Below are 20,981 nucleotides of genomic sequence, written 5' to 3' on the forward strand. Positions count from 1 at the left end.
TATATATATATATATAATTTGAAAAATGTTAAATAATGACTCTTTCCTATTATTATTATAACAGTTTTTGCCTCTTTTAGGGAAATGTCTATTTTGTCAATGACTGGTTTTGAGAAAAAGAATGCTGTGAAGATCATGAAGAGTTTGAATTAACTTTGCACCTTCAGTGCTAGTAAGGATTTTCTTGAAATCCTGGAGAATTGTTCTACATATTGCCATATTAGGCAGAATCTTCTCAGAACTCACAGAACATTTCTATGAACTACTTTTACCTGAGTCTTACTGAATATGCCTTGATAAAGGACCAAGAGATTCTGTGACTTATTTGTACTTATGCCTTTTTTTGTACTTTATACTTAATAAATTTGTATTTTATACTTAAAATGATGATTTACCTGTACTCTCAGATCACATCATCAGATGTTATTTGCAGTAGACAAAAGAATGCTCCCCATACCCTTAGCCTACAAAACACTGGGAAATTACTGAATATAATTTTTCTGAATTTAATTCATTTATTGAAGGCTATTATCAAATGTATTCAATGAATATACTGCTACCTAACTCCAAAAGTTTAAAATATTATAGATTTAGAGTTGGAAGGGGCTTTAACAAACATCTACTCCTTTATTGCCATTTTTCCAAATAAAGAAACTATGGGTAACTTGGAAAATCCAAATGCAACTCTTTTCCTATTCTGCCAAACTCGTGTGGGCTTGATTTGTCTAAATTAATATCATTTCAGCCTTTCAGTGGATACTGTACTGACCTTGGAGACAAGAAGACTACGGTTCAAATTTTCAGATATTTAGCCTCTGTGACACTAGGCAAGTCACTTAAACTCTCTTAATCTTCAATTTCCTCATCTGTAAAATAGGGTCATAATTGCACCTACCTTATGGAGATGTAGTGAAAAATAAATAAGCTGATGTATATTGAATAATTTGGAAACCTTAAAAAACTATATAAATGTTTGATGTCATTATTTGTAAGATTAAGGTGGTAGGTATATCTCCACCAATGCAGGTTGCCACCCAACTATTCCTTTTACTTTTTTTTAAAATTTCCGTGTAAATTCTTTTCTTCATCTTCCCATAAATCCTCCACAGAGGTTTTATTCAATGTGCTGGAAGTCTTGTAGTTTTTGTTTTTTTTCCCCGCATCTTAAAAATAGGAGTGGTAGACTTGTGTGGTTTATCTATTACTATATAATTGACCCACCGATATCTTTGATTGCTCAAAGATTGTGCTGTTTTCAGAATCACAAACATGGGGAGCAGCTAGGTGGTTCAGTGGATGGAGAGCCAGGTCTAGAGATGGGAGGTCCTGGGTTCAAATTTGACCTCAAACACTTCCCAGCTCTGTGACCCTGAGGAAGTCACTTAACTCCCATTGCCTAACCTTACCACTCTTCTGCCTTGGAAACAATAAATGGTATTGATTCCAAGATGGAAGGTAAGGGTTTAAAAAAATGGATCACAAATATAAACCATTCCCAGGGAAATATTTCTATTTAAAAAGATGTGACTTTGTGCCAGAGAACATTCCTCCAGTAATTCTAAGGACACTACAGTTTTCCGAATGTAAGTCAGCTTACTCTGTTTCCCTTATTAAATTTTGCCTATCTGAAACTTTCCTACTTTGTTCATTCCGTCTTCTGGTCCTGGCTCAGCCCTTTATCCCCCTCCTCTCTGAAGAAACAATATCCTCATTAAGCATCCTCTTTGTTTCCACTACCACTTCCCACCCAGGTAGGTAAACCATGGTGTAATGGGTACTTCTCTGTTTTCCTCAATTAAGAGTACATGTAGTATTTCTAGGAAGTGATGCAAAGTGAAGTGAGCAAAGCAGAAGAATGCAGTATACAGTAAAAATAACAATTTATGACTGTAAATTATTTACTATTATCAACAAAAGAAGGATCCAGACAACTTTAAAAGACTCAACCAAAAAGGATCTCCATTGCCATAGATTAGACAAAGTCAGATTGCAAATTGAAACATAATATTTTTTTATCTCTTCCATGAATTTTTCTCTAATGTAATCAGTATGTGTCTTCTTTCACAACATGATGAAAATAGAAATACATATTATATGCTAATACATGTATGATCTATCTCATATTACCTGTCTTGTTGAGGAAGAGGGGGTTGGGAGGTAGAGGATTAAAAAATCAGAAAACAGATATTAAGAAATTTTATTGACATGTAATTTGAAAAAAATAAAATGTTTTAAAAAGAGTACATTACTCACTAAAATTCTATCTTTCTGTCTACTAAGGAAAGTGATTCAATTTTCAGATTCAAATATTTCTCTGATCACTACTTCCTTTGAAAAAACACATTGCCTTTCTTCTTAGAATCAATACTAAGTATTTGTTCCAAGGCAGAAGAATGGTAAGGGCTAGAAAATAGATGTTAAGTGTCTTGACCAGGGTCACATAGCTAGAAATTATCTGAGGTCACATTTGAACCCAAGACATCCCATTGCTAGGCCTGGCTTTCTATCCACTGAGCCACCTCATTTCTGCTGGTTCCTATTTCTTCAAGAGAAAGAATTGCAGTACATCTGAAGGCTTACTTCCTTCACATCAAATGCTAGTAACAGAAATGATGATTAAATTAAATTAAAATAAATTGTAACAGAAATGATGATTAAATAAATTAAAATAAATGGAAAAAATGATTTTTCCAACCAGATAGCAAAAAGAAAATAGAGAGGTTATGTAGTACACAATATACCTGACAGTATACATAATGAATGACGTCTCCTGCCAGAAGTAAGATATCATAGCTCATTTCTTCTTTTGAGAGAGTCAGAGAGAGACAGAGACACAGAGGCAAAGACAGAAAGAGACTGAGAGAGATAGAGAAAGATACAGAAAAGAAAAAGGGAGAAACTGAGGCAGATAATGGAGAGAGTAAAATAGAGAAACAGTGAAGTATCACAGGAGTAATTATATGTTTAGTTTTTCCCAACATATTTGCTAATTCACAAGGTATTTTGTCTATTTTGTCTAGAAGAACATGTGACATCTCAAAATAAAAAGAAAGAAAAAAAAAGTCTCTGTTCTCTTGTGGCTAACTCCACTAGAAGCAGGTATTTAACTTGGAACAATCACTTTCTCCACCAGTGAAGACAGTCATTCAAAAATGTATTTTGAAGCCTATGTTATGTATTTATAGATTAATAAACAAAGACATAGCAGTTTCCAAAAGAAGAAAATACATATTATTTACCAAATGAAAGCATGTTCCAATTCATCCACTATACGGACATACAAATTAAAACAGCTCTGAAATTTCACTTTATACACTGCAAGTTGACAGAGATGACAAAAAACAGTTTTGAGGGTGGCTAAGCTGACTATATGGGAAGACTGGTGGAGCTCTGCACTAGTCCAATCATTAATTTAGAATAAGGTAAGCAATATGGATAAACTCTTCATACACTTTTATTGATAAATCCCACAGCTGGGCATTAACCATATGGAAGTCAAATAAAAAAGGGGGAAAAAAGGTCCTCCATATGATAAAATTCACAGCAACACTCTGTGGCAAGAAAAACTAGGAATAATTTGATTACTTATATTGAGGAATAGCTGGAGAGATTGGGGAAATGAAACAACAGCAACAATAATAAAACAGAATTTATTTAGGAATTCAAAGGAATATTATTATGCAGTAAGAAATGATAAATACAAGGAATTCAGAGAATGTGAAATCTGCATTAACTGAATAAAAAATTCAGATTTAAAAAAATAAACATGATAATAATAATGAATATTGAAAGATCATTTAAAGGAACTTTGACTCTTGAGAAATTGAATAACTGACTTCATGGTTCTAGAAAATAGGGAAAGGAAGATATCTCTTCCCAGGGTGGCAAGATAGGGTCTACTAGCATGTTAGTGTGTCAGACATTTTTACTTAGCTGTTTTATTTGTTACAAGATAAAGTTCAAAGCAAATTTCTAGGACTTACTGGTTTATAAAGTGAAATGATTTCAAAATGTTTATTTTTAACCTAAAACAAGTAGAATTTAAATGTAATAATATATAATACAATGTGTTCCCTTCAGTCATACATTTAATTTACAAGAAATAATTTTCTTTCATTTTCTTCTTGAATCCTACTGAAAAGTATTTTGCTCACAGTTGTTCTTTTGAAAGGATTATATTTACTTCACCTTAGTGTATTTTGATAAGGCTTCCAGATGCATTTTTCAATGGAAATTTCCATACTTAACTAAATCTGAAACAACCCAGATGAATAGCATAGACTCAAGGAAACTTTTCAGAATTGAACCCATGTTTTCTTAAAAGGCAGAACTAATTTTAGAACATGTGAAGTAGCAAAATGTCTTTTAAGTGTTGTCTTTTCTCAAATAGCTATTGATGGATGTCATTTCAACTTGAAAAAGAGTGATACTTCAGAAACAAGTGTTAGACTGAAGCAAATAGAAAAGAGAGAGAGAGAATGAGAGAGAGAACTTGAATACTACATATTGATTTCATAAATATTATTTGAGTTCTGAGACTGATAAAACAGTCAAAGACTTATATTTAATGTCTAGATATTCTGACTTTTTTACCCACTACTCTAAAATCAAGGACAGCAAAAACAAGTAAACCCAATTGAGAACAATCCAAAGTTCTAGGCTCCAGCTTAAATAAAAAACTGAAAGCAATGATTATTTTGTGATATATATACATATATATATACATATACATATATGTGTGTGTGAAAACATGTATATAATATGTATATACACTCATATATATGTAGGGTAATTTATATCTATTATGCATTTCTATGTATGCTATACCTATCTATTATACATACATTAGTTCATTTCTATTTGACAAATTATGCCTATTATTTTTGACATCTTATTCTATTTATTCCTTCTGTTTCTACATCATATTCAGATCCTAATGTATCAGCCTCTTAACCTTCTCAATAAGCAATATTTTACAACAAAAAGTTTCAAAAGAAGGAACAGTTCAGAAAGACTAACCAATACCACCACTGTATTTAACAATGTATGCAATTTTCATTTCTATAGTACTACTCCATCTCTAGTGAGAAAAAAGATTATTCTTTTTTACTTTAAAATGATAGAGAATGAAATTAATAAGAATTAATCAAGAAAGTTAAGAGGAACTTCAACTTAATAGAATGAACTAGTGGGATTTGAAGTAACAGCAATTCTCATTTATGGCTGAAATATTTATAGTAAGAATTAATCCATATACTGTCCTATTATAACTCTAGTTTACAGGGACCCTCTTGGAATAGAATTCTCTAAATATTCAAATAGACTGGGATGAATAAATTTCCCTGGTCAGGACCAAAAAATTAAGCTAAAAGAAAATTGTACATGAGAATTGATTCAAAGAAAAGGAATGTTCCTCTCTGAGCCAGTCAGCTCTAAGTCCCAGAAAGTGATGGAGAAAATTGTGATACAAAGGTCATGTGTGAGAATCTAATTCAATGCCTTTGCTAAAGGAGGTAATTCATCTGAATTCTCCAGAAGGTAAGAGCTTTTTTCTCCTTATCTGCTCCTTTAAACATGAATGAAGCTTTATTATTGCCAATATATTCTTTTCTGTCAAACATTTCACTGAGTATCTGAGCTCCATCTTCTGGAAGTATCATTTTAATTCTACATCCTTCACATTCAAACTCAGTTTGCCATTGTTAGAGCCAAAAGACCTGTATACCTCACAGAGTCAACCCAGTCTAGAAATGACCTAGAAGATCCCTGGCCAGAAAAGAAGTGATAGTATTTTGGGAGAAAAAAAAGAAGACAAAGTAGAGAAATTGGATGGCCCAATGTGAATAGCAGGATGTCTATTATTGAAAGTGAAGAGCCAATTGTCAGTCTTCTCATGTTAACTATTTTATTATACTGTGGAAGAATAGAAACAAGAAAGCTAGCATTTGGATGATATATATAGAGTAAACTATATAGGGTTACTGAATATTACATAATGGGAACTCTGAGTTGTAAATATGGAATATATGATAAGCGACATAATCTCAGTGAATGAAGGAATGAAAATTAATTTATTAAGTGCTTACTATATGACAAGTTCTATGGTTAGTGTGGATTCAATGGGTTTGAATATTTAATTTTTTTTAAAAATGGTAAATGAATTGAATTTATGTAATGGAATGAAGACAAAAAAAATGATGAAAACAACTCTGTAAAAGATAGGATTAGCCAAATGGAAAAAGAAAGACAAAAACTCAAGGAAGAAAATAACTCTCTAAAAATTAGAATTGAACAAATAGAAGCTAATGAAACAATAAGATATCAGGAAACAATAAGATAAAAATTAAAAAAATGAAAAAATAGAAGAAAATACCTCAATGCAAAAATTTCCTACTTAGATAGTAGATCAAGGAGAAATAATTTAAGAATAATTGGAGTAACTAAAAGTCATGATTAAAATATGTCTAGATACCATATTAAAATAAATCATCAGGGAAAACTGCCTTCTTGTTCTCTAACCAGAGGAAAAGATAGAAATCTGGAGAATTCACCAAACACCTCCTGAACGAGACCCCAAAATAAAATACTGCAGGACTATTATAGCCAAGTAAGCACCCAGAATGAAATATTTCAAATATCATGAAGCCATAGTCAGAATTACACAGGACCTAGCATTTTCTTAATTAAAGAACCCCAAAGCATGGAATATATATTCCTGAAAAGCAAAGGACCCAGAAATACATGACATTATTACATATCCAGACAAACTAAGCATAATCCTTGAAGGAGAAACATGAATATTCAAAATAGATGGATTTCAGAATTCCCTTATCAAAAAACAAGAGCTGAAAAGAAAATTTGACATGTAAAGTTGACATTCAAGAGAAGCACAAAAATATAAAGTGAAATACTAAGGGTTTTGACAAGTCTGAATTATGTACTTTCATACATAGAAAGGTGATAATTGAAATAATTAGATATTTATGACAGTTGAGAAAGTTGAGGTAGTTAAAGTATACAAAATATAGGGGGCAGCTGGGTAGCTCAGTGGATTGAGAGTGTAGTGATTAAAAATGATAAAGGCTGATATTATGAGAAAAACTAATATTTTATTTAGGCCCATGTTGATAGAATAAAATCTGACCATGTGCCTGGCTAAGATCTATTCAAACTGCCCGCTAGTCCATACCTTCTATTTCCTTTGGCTGCTTTGTACGAAAGAGAGCGGGCCCAATGATTCCCCAGGAGTTTTTTATATCATCCTCTTATGTCATCACACTTCCTGTCTACCTCCATTTTACAAGAGGAATAATGGGAAATGTAGTTTCCAAAGTCCCCTAAATGTCCACAGGAAGTTATCCATATATCTACATATCTTAAGGCTCAAATGAGCCCCAACACCTCTAAATGGAACCCCAGAACTTATTTAAATAACACAAGAGCCAGACCTAAGAGACAGGAGGTCCTAGGTTCAAATCTGACCTCAGACACTTCCCAGCTGTGTGACCCTGGGCAAGTCACTTGACCCTCATTGCCTAACCTTACCACTCTTCTGCCTTGGAGCCAATACACAGTATTGACTCCAAGATGGGAGGTAAGGGTTTAAAAAAAATAAAGTATACAAAATATCTAAACTATCAAAGATACTTAAGAACTGTAACACCATCAGAGCGATGAAAAGGTACAGAGAATGGAGGAAGGAAGCTAAATAAGAGGAGCTGATATATCTTCTCCAAAAAAATTAGAAATGGGAAAGAAGAACATATGGAGGAAAGAGAAAAGGAGAGATAGAAGAAGGTAAATTACCTCTCACTAAGAGGCACATGAAGCAAATACATTGGAGGAGAAGGTGAGGGGTAGGGTGGATATGCTCACACATTACTCTTATCACTAGCTCAAATTGGGAATAAATCCCACACTCAGTCAGCTATGGAAACCTATCTTAACCTCTAGGGAAGTAGAGATTAGGGAGAATAGGAAAAGGGGATGGACAAAAAGGAGGCAGAAACAAAATATCTCTAAACAAGGAAAGGCTAAAAGGAGAAAGAGAGAGAGAGAGACAGAAGGAGAGACAGAGAAAGAAAGAGAGAGGAGAGGAAAACAGAGGAAAATAAGATAGAGGGAAACGCAGTTAACACTCATTATGAAGCAAAAAAGGTAAATGGGTTAAACTCTTCCATGAAACAGAAAATGATAGCAGAGTGGATTAAAGGCCAGAATCCGACAATAAGCTGTCTACAAGAAATGAATTTAAAGCAGAGAGTAAAAGAAAGAGGGTGAACTAGAATATATTATGACTCAGCTAAAATTAAAAAAAAATGGAAGGGTTACAATCATGACCTCAGAAAAAGCAAAAGTTAAAAAAAAACCACTAATTTAATCAAAAGAGATAAGAAAGGAAATTATATCATGATAAAAAAAAATCACAATAGGCAATGAAGTAATATTAATGTTAAACATATATACATAAAATGACACAGCATCCAAATTCCTACAGGAAAATGGTAAATGAGTTACATGAGGAAATAGAGAGTAAAATGCTCTTTGGGGGACCTCAGCCTTCCACTCTCAGAATCAAAAAATGAACAAGAAAGAAGCTAAGGAGATACATAGAACTTTAGAAAAGCTGGATATGATAGACCACTGGAGAAAACTAAATGAGAATAGAAACACCTTTTTCTCAGCAGTACATGACACCTTCACAAAAATAAACTATATAATAGAAAATAAAAACATCACATCCAAATGTAGAAAAGCAGAAATATCAAATGTATGTTTTCAAAGTACAATAAAAAAATTACACTCTACAAAGGGCAGCAGAAAGATGAAAAGCTAGTTGAAACATCATAAGGAATGAATGTGTCAGAGAACAAATAAAAAACAATCAACAATTTCATTAAAAAATGACAATGAGGAGACAACATATAAAAATTTATCGGATGTAGCCAGTACAGTATTTGGAGGGAAATTCATATCCTTTAATCAATAAATAGAAAAATCATCAATAAATTAGAGAAAGTGTAGATCAATGAATTAGGCACACAACTAAAAAATGGAAAAAGTATAAATTAAAAATTTCCAATTAAATACTGGATTTGAAATTCTGAAAATCAAGGGAGAGATTAATCAAACTTAAAGTAAGAAAACTCATTGAAGTAATAAATAAGATAATAAGGGAGTTTTAAGAAAAATAAATAAAATAGATAAATCACTGGTTAACTTAATAAAAAAGACTACATTTCCATTATTAAAAACGTAAAAGATCAAATCAAAATTGCTGGAAGTTATTTTTTTCAAATATATGCTAAAAGATATGACAATCTAAATGAAATACATGAAAACTTTTTTTTAAACCTTTACCTTCTATTTTAGAATCAATATTAGGTATTGGTTCCAAGGCAGAAGAGTGGTAAACGTTATGTAATGGGGGTCAAGTGACTTGCCCAGGGTCACATAGCTAGGAAGCATCTGAAGGCAGATTTGAACTAACTACCTCCCATCTCTGGGCCTGACTTTTAATCCACTGAGCCACCCAGCTGTCCCAGAAATACATGTAATCTTAAAAATATATAAACCACATATTTATTTACAAATTTTTATGAACATACATATTTATGATATCATAAATAAATGCAAGTTTATTTATGAACATACATAAACAAAATAGAATATTCAATCCCATCACAGGAAAAGAAGTTGAACAAATCATCAAAGTATTCTCTCAGATAAAGGGTACTAGGGACTGATGGATACACAAATAAATTTTACTAAGCATTCAAAGAACAATTAACCCCAACATTGCATAAAGTATTCAGAAAATAGGAGCATGAGAAATCCTTCCAAAACCTTTTTATGACATAAATATGATATTGATACTAAAATCAATAAGAGATAAAATAGAGAAAGAAAACTATAGACAAATCTCCCTAATGAACATTGATGAAAAAAATTAGATAAAATACTAAAAAGTAGATTGCAGAATTATATCACGAGGATCAAACATCATGATCAGATCGATTTTATACTAGGAATGAAAGGATGGTTCAATATTAGGAAAATCATCAGCATAATTGACTATAATAATAACAAATCTCACAGAAATAACATGATTATTTTAGTAGATGTAAAAAAGCATCTGACAAAATACAACACTTTTTCCTTATTAAAAACACTAGAAAACATGGGAATAAAGGGAACTTTCTTCAGTGATAAATTACATTGATCTAAAACCATCAGAAAGCATTATAATTATTTAATATTGTACTAGAAATGCTTCTATAGCAATAAGAGTAGAAAAGGAACTTGAAGGAAATAGAATAGGTAATGAAGAAATAAAAAATACCCAGGAGCATACCTACCAAAACATACTCAGTAACTATATGAATACATTACAAAACACTTCACACAAATAAGATAAAATCTAAACAACTGGAAAAAATATTAGTTACACATAGATAGGTTTAGCTAATACAATGAAAATTACAATCCTAGTTAAAGTAATTTACTAATTCAGTGCCATACCAATCATACTACCCAAAAATTATTTCACAGAACTAGAGAAAATAATAACAAAGTTCAAATGGAAGAACAAAAAACCAAGAATATCAAGGAAACTGATGAAAAAAGATGGAAGAAGGAGACCTGGCTGTACCAGATATCAAAATATTCTATAAAGCAGTAATCATCAAAACAATCTGGTAATGACTAGAAATCAATGGAATAGATTAGACAATCAAAACATGACAATTAATGTCCACGTTACCTTAGTATTCAATTAACCCCAAAATCCAAGTTTTTGAGGAAGATGCTCATTCTTTGACAAAAACTGCTTGGAAAATTGGAAAGTAGTATAGCAGATACTTGTCATGGGCCGGCATCTCACACCAGGATAAAGTCAAAATGAATATTTGATCCAGAAATGAAGGATAATGCCATAAATGAATCAGAGGAATATGGAAAAGTTTAATTGTCAGACTTATGGATAAGGAAAGAAATTGTGAACAAACAAGACATAAAGGACATTATGAAAAATGAAATAGATGCTTTTGATTACATTAAATTAAAAAATTGTGGACTAATAAAACCAATGAAACCAAGATTAAAATTGAAACAGCAAATTTTTGGGAAAAATTTACAGCAAATATCCATAACAAAAGCCTCATCTCTCGAATATATAGATAACAATGTCAAATTTATTAGAAAAATGCAAATAAAACAACTTTGAGATACCACCTCAAAACTACAAGATTGATTAACATGACCAAAAAGGATAATAATAAATGTTGGAGGGAATGTAGGAAAATATGGAAACTTAATACACTATTAGTGTAGTAGTGAACTGATACAGCCTTGTAGAGAGCAATATGGAATCAGGCACAATGGTCCACAAAAGTATTAAACTATACCCCAGAGAGATCAGAGATAAGGGAATAGGACTTATCTGTGCCAAAATACTTTTAGCCATTCTTTTTGTGGTAGCAAATAATTGGAAACTGAGGAGTTGTCCACCATTTGGGGAATGAATGAACTAGTTGTGGTATAAAAAACGATGAGAAAGGATGGTTTCAGGAAAAAAAATTGAGAACATTTATATGAACTGATGCAAAATGAAGTGAGCAGAGAATAATGTATATAATAGCAGAAATATTGTATGGTGATCAGTTGTGAAGGACTAAACTATTATCAGCAAAGCAAATCTCTAAGAGGTGACTCATGATAAAAATTCAGTCCACAGCCAAAGAAACTTTTGGAGTCTGAGCACAGATAAAAGCATGCCATCTTCCACTATATTTCCTTCATGAGATTTCTATTCTATGTGTGATATGTGACTTCTTTTGTGACATAAGCAATGCAGAAATATGTATCACATGGAAGTACGGATATAACCTATATCAGACCATTGATTGCCTCAGGGAGAAAGGGAAGGTAGGGATGGAGAAAAGATGAATTCTATAATATCAAAAAAATTGTCAAAAATTATTTCTATATGTAACTTAAAAAAGAAAAATATGGAGATTCTGATAACTTTTACCTTCCAGTGTTGTTGTAAGGATGAAATAGCATGATAATTTTAAAAGTGTCTGAAAACTTTAAAGCACTGTGTACATATTGTTATTATGAATAATAATAACTGTACAGTTAGGGATCTGATTCTCCTGGAAATTGCATTGGAAAAAAAAAGATTTTCTGTTTGTACTATCAGAACTAAATCACATTTATATGTTGTTTTAAGGATTGCAAAGTACTTTACAAACACAGTATTATCTTATTTTCATTCATAGCAACCCTGAAAGATAGGTGATATAATTTTATTTTCCTATTTCATAGGTTAGGAAAATTAGTCTGGGAGGGGTTTGGAGATTTTTCCAGGATCACAAAGAGAGTAAGAGTCTAAGACAGACTGTGATCAGTCCTGTATTTATCTTTCTGTCCATACACACATGCACATACATGTACACTTGATCTGTTGTTTTTTTCCATTTAAAGAATTTGTGTTGGTGAGAATGGGCTTTTAGAAAAATGCTATGCCTCTCACACACTTATACAGGAGAGGCCACCTACACACCTGCTCTTTAGCTTCAACCTTGGCCTCATTAAATATTCATTACCACAGGCATAGAAAGGATAAATGGGGACATGGCCCTGAGCAGCATAGAGGTGAGCCACAAAAGTGTACTAGCTCTCAGTTTTTCCTTGAATTTTTGTAAAAATAAAAGTTTTCTTTGCTCTTCCAAAAGAGTACTCTATTGATAATATAGGCACTTCTCACTGTATCATGTCTAGAACAGGGATCCAGAGGAGTCCTGTATTTTCTTCCTAAATCTGGGCACTTGCCTGCCGTGTATCATTTATCCTTTCTTGTCCAGAAGACACTATGTCTCTGGAAGAATGAGGACATTTTAAAAAAGAAAATCAAAGGGTTTTAGAGATCTTAAAGGCCATCTATTATATATCCCCCTCAATTCAGAGAAGAAAAAACTGAATTGCAAAGAAATTAACTACATTGTTTGATGTTATATATTTGGTAAGTGTCAGAGGTAGGCTTTGAATTCAGTTCCTCTAATTCCAAAGGCAGCATATTGTTTTACTATACCATACTGGCTATTCTATTGTTCCAGGCTATACAGAATAAAATTTATAGAGGGCAGGAGTTGACAAGATGTGACCCACAGACTGTATTTTGTTTTTGTATGTCCTGGTAGATAAGCCATTCTAGGGTTGTATAAAAACAGTTGGTTCAACAGATTTGGCCTATGGATTATAGTTTATTGAGTCCTGTATAGGTGAATATTCAAATAATGATGAGTTCTGGCTAGGCTTAATAAAATCTATCAACCAACTAATAATAATTTATTAAGAGCCTACTTTGTGTCAGGAACTATGCAAGTTCTACTTTGTTAGGTACCAGAATACTACCAACAATGTTGAATGAATCCTTGCACTCAAAAAGTTAGAATACCTTTCTGTAAATGCCTAGACATTCTGTTTCCAAGGACAAACTACCCCTAATACGTTTCTATAATTTACAACAAATGTTCAAGTACTCACTGTGAGAACACTAGAGAAATGGGGATGTATGAAAGGGGCAGAATGTGTAAAAGGTAAAAATAAAAGGTTTGGACTAAATTATCAGAATATGGTTGCAAAAAGTTAATTAAATTCCAAATGATTTTTAGCAATGTTTTATTAAAAAAAAGGAAAGAGTGAAAGTAGAGAAATGAGAATAGGGCAGAGTAAGAGATCTAGTTTAACAAACTAGACTATGTGCTCAAGCCCTGACTTACTCCTGCAGGGCTCCAGTAGCCCTAGCTGGAGGTTCCTAAGGGTCAGTTAACAAGGTTTTAGCCAAGAGGCCTGCTCCAGATGAGGAGCCTCTCTGGAGGCTAGTACCTCCAGGAAAAAGCCAAGAGAGGGAGTCAGCCTTTTTCACTCACCCACGTGGTAGTTCTAAAGAGAAATAGAAAGCAGTCCAAGGTCCTCAGTCAGAGCTCCTCCATGGACCAGTTCAAGGCAAAAGAGGCACATCACAAGGCAAAAGTAGTATGTCTGGCTACTTTTAAAGACCATTCCTTTCATCACTTTCTGTGCCTTCCTCCCACTTTACGTGTACCAATTATAGCTAAAGCTTTGCTTAGGACTACCTGGGGGCAGTCAGTTGATTCTGATTTGTCACCCATTTACACACATGTGGGTTACAAACCTCCCCCATTCAAGTGTAAGTGGGATGTATATGCTTCTGGTGGTTAAATCTAAAGATGGGCAGGGTAGAGTTAATCTGATCTTCACATATATACATATGTAAATAAGACAGAATCCCCGACCTTAAGGCTGAAAGTACTTAAAAGCCCATGAGTTTTATAAGCACTCTCTAAAAGGTTCATTCTTTTATTTGTTCTGCTAATTCCAAGGCAGATGATAGATGACCTGTATCATTGCTAGTCTTGTTTCAAAATGATAGCCTAAATAATCCATATTTGGACATAGGCCATTTAACTAAACTACTTGTGAATGGGCACATTTCTACATTTTTAACATATTTTTATAGATATACTTTTGTTGAGAAGGCAATACACGTGGCTAATTCCTAATACTTTGATAAGTGACATCCTGGATTAGATAGTCATAGCTTTGAGAACTGTTTAATATGATTTGAGCCACAGATTCTGAATTGTATAAGTTGTTCTAAGCAATAGACTAGGAGAAAGAAGGATCTAGGGTTACTTCAACTTACAATGTAATTTTTAACAGATGTTGCAAGTGACTTGAACTTCCCTGGTTAACAAAATTACAAAGAAAAAACCCATTAAATTGGTTTTGGTGGTCTGTCATCATAGTTTAATGGATCTTAGTTCATATTTCATAACCCTCCTAACAATCTTTCTTTGGTTAGCTGCTTAATGCTGAGACAAAGATCTGTTCAGGGAGAAAGTCTCTCCTGATTAACAGAGCTTTAATAAAATAATGTATTCCCTATTTTCCTAGTGCTGAGTTTGTTTTGGTCTTTTTATTAAAAATTTAAAAAATTACATATCAATACAATTTTTAATAATTATTTTCTGACATTTTACAATCCATATTCTCTCCTTTACTCTCACCCTTTTCCCTTCCCCAAGATGACATATAATAAGATAGAGGTTGTACATATATTATCATTCAATACATATTTTCATTTTCTTCACATTGTGAAAGAATTTGCTTTGATCCTACATGAATGTACACTTTCCTTTAAGTTCGGGAATGCATATGTTTACCAAGTTACAAAATCTTAGTGTTGGAAGGAACCTTAGTGACCAATTAAACCAATTTATATCTCAACAAGAAATTTGAGGGCAATGATCGACAACTCTAAGAAGGGCAATTTCATTCAAATCCCAAGTGGGAAATATATACTATTCTGGAGTAGTCTTTGGAGTCTGATTTAACTATGCATTGTTTGAAGAGACCTTGGGTCTACTACAAGAATAAATGGATCCACAATCTCAATTCTAGAGAACAAATAAATGAAACATTACTCACTAATCTACTCTCATTAGAGACATGAAGAGCCATAAGAATAGTATACTGCATAGGAAGTTCTTAAGGAAGGATAATTCCTGTCTTTGAGAGGAAGTTAAATAGCTCCAGCTGGCAAAACTTTTCCCCTTCTCTCAATCCAAAATCTGCTTCTTTGCAACTTTGAGTCATTACTCACAGTTTTGTCCTCTGGGACCAAGTAGAACAAGTCAAATATCTAAATGTAGGATTTGTTCTTTTTGTAAATCTATTTCCTGGCATATAGAAAACACTTAATGCATGTTGATTTATTACTGGGTTATATTAGGATAGTCTTTTAAATATTTGAAGACAATTATTGTCACCCTGAGTTCTTTCTTCTCTATTCTAAACATCTTCCAGTTCATCCTATTGATTCTCATGTAACATGATTTGGACAGTGCTCCTTCTTTATAGAACTCCTTTGGAGAAAGTTTTCTTGTTTATTAATGTCTTTTTAAAAAGGATACTGTCCAGAACTAGGCACAGTAACATTGATGTGCCAAAAATGTCCTAAATGCCAAATCTAATGGCCGTTTTTCAATCCTGATTTGCCTTGAACACTCTTCAGCAATTAACACTGTTGATTACCTTTCCTTCCTGGATAACATCTCCTCTCTAAGTTTTGTGACATTATTCTTTGTTTGGTCACCCCTCACTTGTCCAACTTGCCCTTCTTTGTCTCCTCTGTTATATCTTCATCAATGATATGACTATTAATCAGTTATTAGTGTACCTTGAGGTTTGGACTTAGTCCCCCTCCTTTTTTACTCTCCATACTCTATTTTATCTCATCTGTGTCACAGAAGTGCATTAAATTGTCATCTCTATACATATCATTCCCATTTGTGTGCATGTGTTTGTACACACACATGCATACCCAAATGCATAATTTACACAAACATATATACACACATACATATATATGTATATGTATATGCATATATATATATATATATGTACATATTCCCTGCTCTCTCCATTGCTACAGTCAGGCATTTCTAACTGCCCCTATCTCAAACTATATGTCTGTTAGCATCTCAAATGCAACTTATGCAACCAAAGCCAAGCTCTTTCTTTTCAAACCATCCCCCTTTTTGACTTCTATATTACTTTTGAGGATTTTACCTTTTTTCAAGTCACTGAGATTGTGAATCTGTGTCATCTTCAGTAATTTGCTTTCAATAATCAATATATAATTCATGGCAAAATAATTATCTCTATAGTCATAAAATTTCTCATATCCTTCCTCTTCTCTCCATTCATACAGCAACCATCATGATTCAGGCCCTTATACATTTTTTCTGTATGGTTTTTCTGCTTGAAATCCTTCTCTAGTCATTCATTCATTTGCCAGGCTGATTTCCTCCCCCAAAACAAAGGTATGATTGCATCTGACTCTTTATGATGAATTCCAGTGACTTCATTGCTTCTAGGATCAAATAGTTTCCTTTCTTGACATTTGAATGAATGGATGCACCTAGATGGTGAGTGGATATAGTACTGTACCTAAACTTAGGAAACATTAATTCAAAGCCAGTCTCAGACACTTCTTAGCTGTGTTATCCTAGTTGAGTTATTTAATATGTGTATGCCTCATTATCATCGACTAAAATGACCATAGTAATTGTGGTGTGAATTAAATAAGATATTATTTGTATATTGAGAGGCATATACAAATGCTTGACAGATACTTCTTGCTTTTCTTCATAATTGACGCCTTCCTACTTTTCTGGTTTTCTTACACATTACTCTAGTCCACAAACTGCATCCAAGTACTCTCGTCTGTTTTCTATTTCTCTTTGGGTATTATGTCTCCCATCTCAATAGCTATTCCTTGTGTCTGGAATTCTCTGCCCTCTCAGCTCTACTTTTTGGTTTTCTTGGCATCCTTCAAAATCAGCTAAAAACCTAAACTTCTGCAGGAGGCTTTTCCTAGTCCCCTTACCTTCAGTTGCTAATATTCTTTCTTTTTGGAAACTTTTCATCTTCTCTGTACATGCCATGCATTACCCTATTTATTTACATATTGTATCCACATTAGAATGGAAACTCCTTGAGATGAACACCAATTTTTTTTGCTTTCTTTCTCTACCTGGCACTTAGTACAGTGCCTGGAACATAGTAAGTTGTTTGTTGACTGGTTGAATAATATTCAATACACTTTTAATCTGTTTTGAAATGTAAAATCTGATATCACTATTAAGACTGTACTCTTTCCTGCCTCCCCACTTCTGAAAAATTCAGCTGCCTCCATTGTGGAAATTCCATTTAAAGATTTAATAAACACTATTTTTTAAATATTAGGAAGTTAACATACACTTATTTTCCTTATTTTGGCACTACCTACAGAAAAAAAAAAAGCCAAAACCTGATAATTTGGCACTACTTAATCTTTTCTAAGAATATTCTAAACTCAACAGATTTTCAGTCTAGAAATTACCAGAGTGAAAATAATAAAGGTCCATTTTTATTCACCATAACGAATATTCAAAGTCCTAAATTACCATATTCTTTTTTAAGAATATCATTTTTTCTGGGCAGGTGTTTTTTCCTGCCAAAATTATATATTCAGTTCAAATGATCTTATAATCAGATGAGTAGGTGGAATGAGGTGTCAGGTAGGAATAATAATATTTTCCACCTACCTTCCTCCACAGGATGCTATATGAATTTATGTGAAATGTTTTTGAAGTGTTTTGAGCTCTTCAGAAGAAAGGGATTTTATAAATATGTGGTAGTCTTTTTGGTAGAAAGATACCAATGGATCCTAACTTGACTCAGCTCCAAAGACGCAAACATGTGTTTAGACTGAACTATGGGGGAGGGGGGTGATTTTTCCAAGACATTGGCAATATAATAATAAAAAATGTTATTATTACTTGCATTTTGTATGACTTAAAATCTGATGATCCATGAAAGTACTTCTACCCCTAGTTGTAAGTATGAATTGGATAATAAAGAACAAGAGAATTTGGACGTGCAGTGGCAATTATATCCCTGGTGTTGAAGTAAATGCACTGATGTCATTTCTTCTTTTTTTTTCTTTCTCTTTTTTAAATTGGAAAATTTTATTTAATTAATTAATTTGGAATATTTTTTTCCATGGTTACATGATTCATGTTCTTTCCCTCCCCTCTTCCCACCCCTCTCCCATAGCCAATGATCAATTACTAGGTTTTACATGTGTCATTGATCAAGATCTATTTCCATATTATTAATATTTGCACTCGGGTGATTGCTTAGAGTCTACATCCCCAATCATATCCCTTTTGACCCATGTGATCAAGAGTTGTTTTTCTTCTGTGTTTCTCCTTTCAGAGTTCTTCCTCTGAATGTGGATTGCGTTCTTTCTCATAAGTCCCTGAGAGTTGTCCTGGACCATTGCATTGCTGCTAGTAGAGAAGTACATTATGTTCGATTGTACCACAATGTATCCATCTCTGTGTTCAAGGTTTTCCTGGTTCTGCTCCTTTCACTCTGCATCAATTCCTAGAGGTTGTTCCAGTTCACATGGAATTCCTCCAGTTTATTATTCCTTTGAGCACAATAGTATTCCATCACCAACAGATACAACGATTTGTTTAGCCATTCCACAATCGAAGGGCATCCCCTCATTTTCCAATTTTTTGGCACCACAAAGAGCACGGCTATAAATATTTTTGTAAAAGTCTTTTTCCTTATTATCTCTTTGGACATCCTCTCCAACATTCACCACTTCCTTTTGCTGTCATATTAGCCAACATGCTAGATGTGAGGTGGTACCTCAGAGTTGTTTTGATTTGCATTTCTCTAATTTATAAGAGATTTAGAACACTTTTTCATGTGCTTATTGATAGTTTTGATTTCTTTATCTGAAAATTGCTTATTCATGTCCCTTGCCCCTTTATCAATTGGGGAATGCCTTGCTTACTGATGTAGTTCCAACTATTCAGGAGTTCAAGGCCCTCCATGATTATGGAATCCCCGACTGAAGGGCCATGGTGATTATAAGCACAAAGCTTATAAGGTTGCATTTCACCAGGAAATACTGGAGTAATTTACCATACTCAGAAACTGCATCTGACCTTACTACAGTATTTGTGGGTCAGATTTATTGGGTTCTAACGAGCCCAGTGAACACACTGGCTCCATCTGTTACCTATTTATCCACTTCTGTTTCCCTTGACCAGACTCTGAGGAGCCTTCTCCCTTGCTAATTTTTTAAATAAACTTATAGATCATCTAGGAAATATTTACCCCCAAATTTAAGCTCAAAACCTGCTCTTGCTCTTACCCATTGCTCTACTTTTTGGAGAATGGCAAAACAATTTTTTTTTAAAAAAGGTAAGAGTATTCTGTAATGCCATAAGGGATCATGAAAATATGGAGTTAAGTCATCTTGATAGCTTGTGTCTTCACAACTATGCTCCTAGGCTTTTTAAAAACACAAGAAGATGATAGTTGATATCTTTTGTTCTCTACTCCTCTCTGCTGTCTTCATAAAACCTTTGCCTACCCACTCATCTCTCTTTTCTCACTACCACCACCACCAAAAATAAAGCAGAGTAAAGAAACAAACAAATGACATCTCAGGAGGTAAGACTCAACCAACTGAGCAAGTTCATTTCATTCTTTCTTTATTTTTGAATGAAAAATATTTCAGTCTGGGGACGTTTATAGTCACTTTACATCAATCAGTCAGTGACAAGCATTCATTAAGTGTCTACTATGTGACAGATATTGTTTGATCAGGAAAGAATGATCTTGCCATGACCCACAAGTGAGGCATTTTCATGTTCATGAACTCTGAAATCCCTTCATTTTTGTGTAATTTTCCTATTTTTATGTCCCCCCTATCCCTGTTATTCAACCTCACTGTGACCCCTATCCCTCCACCCCTCATTCCTCTTTTTTAAACCTTTACCTTTTGTCTTAGAATGAATACTAAATATTGATTCCAAGGCAGAAGAGAGGTAAGGACTAGGCAATTGAGGTTAAGTGACTTGCCCTGGGTCACACAGCTAGTCAGTGTCTTGAAGCAAGATTTGAACCCAGGATCTCCTTTCTCTAGACCAGGCTGTCTATCTATTGAGCCACATCTTGAACATTTTCCTCATTTCTTTCATTTTTCCTCTCAGTGAACTAATTTAACTCCCCTTTATCTTGTTTCTTTTCATAATCATTTTTTTAACATTTATTAATAATAATTTTTAACATGATTACATGTTTCATGCTCCCATTTTCCCCTTCACCCCCCGCACTCCCTCCACCCATGGCCGACGCACTTTTCCACTGGTTTTGTCATGTGTCCTTGATCAAGACCAATTTCCCAATTGTTGGTGGTTGCATTGGTGTGGTAGTTTCGAGTCCACACCCTCAATCATGTCCGCCCCGACCCATGCGTTCAAGCAGTTGCTTTTCTTATATGTTTCCTCTCCTGCAGTCCTTCCTCTGAATGTGGGTAGCAT

This window comes from Gracilinanus agilis, chromosome 1, assembly GCF_016433145.1.
Source record: "Gracilinanus agilis isolate LMUSP501 chromosome 1, AgileGrace, whole genome shotgun sequence".
Lineage (NCBI taxonomy): Eukaryota > Metazoa > Chordata > Mammalia > Didelphimorphia > Didelphidae > Gracilinanus > Gracilinanus agilis.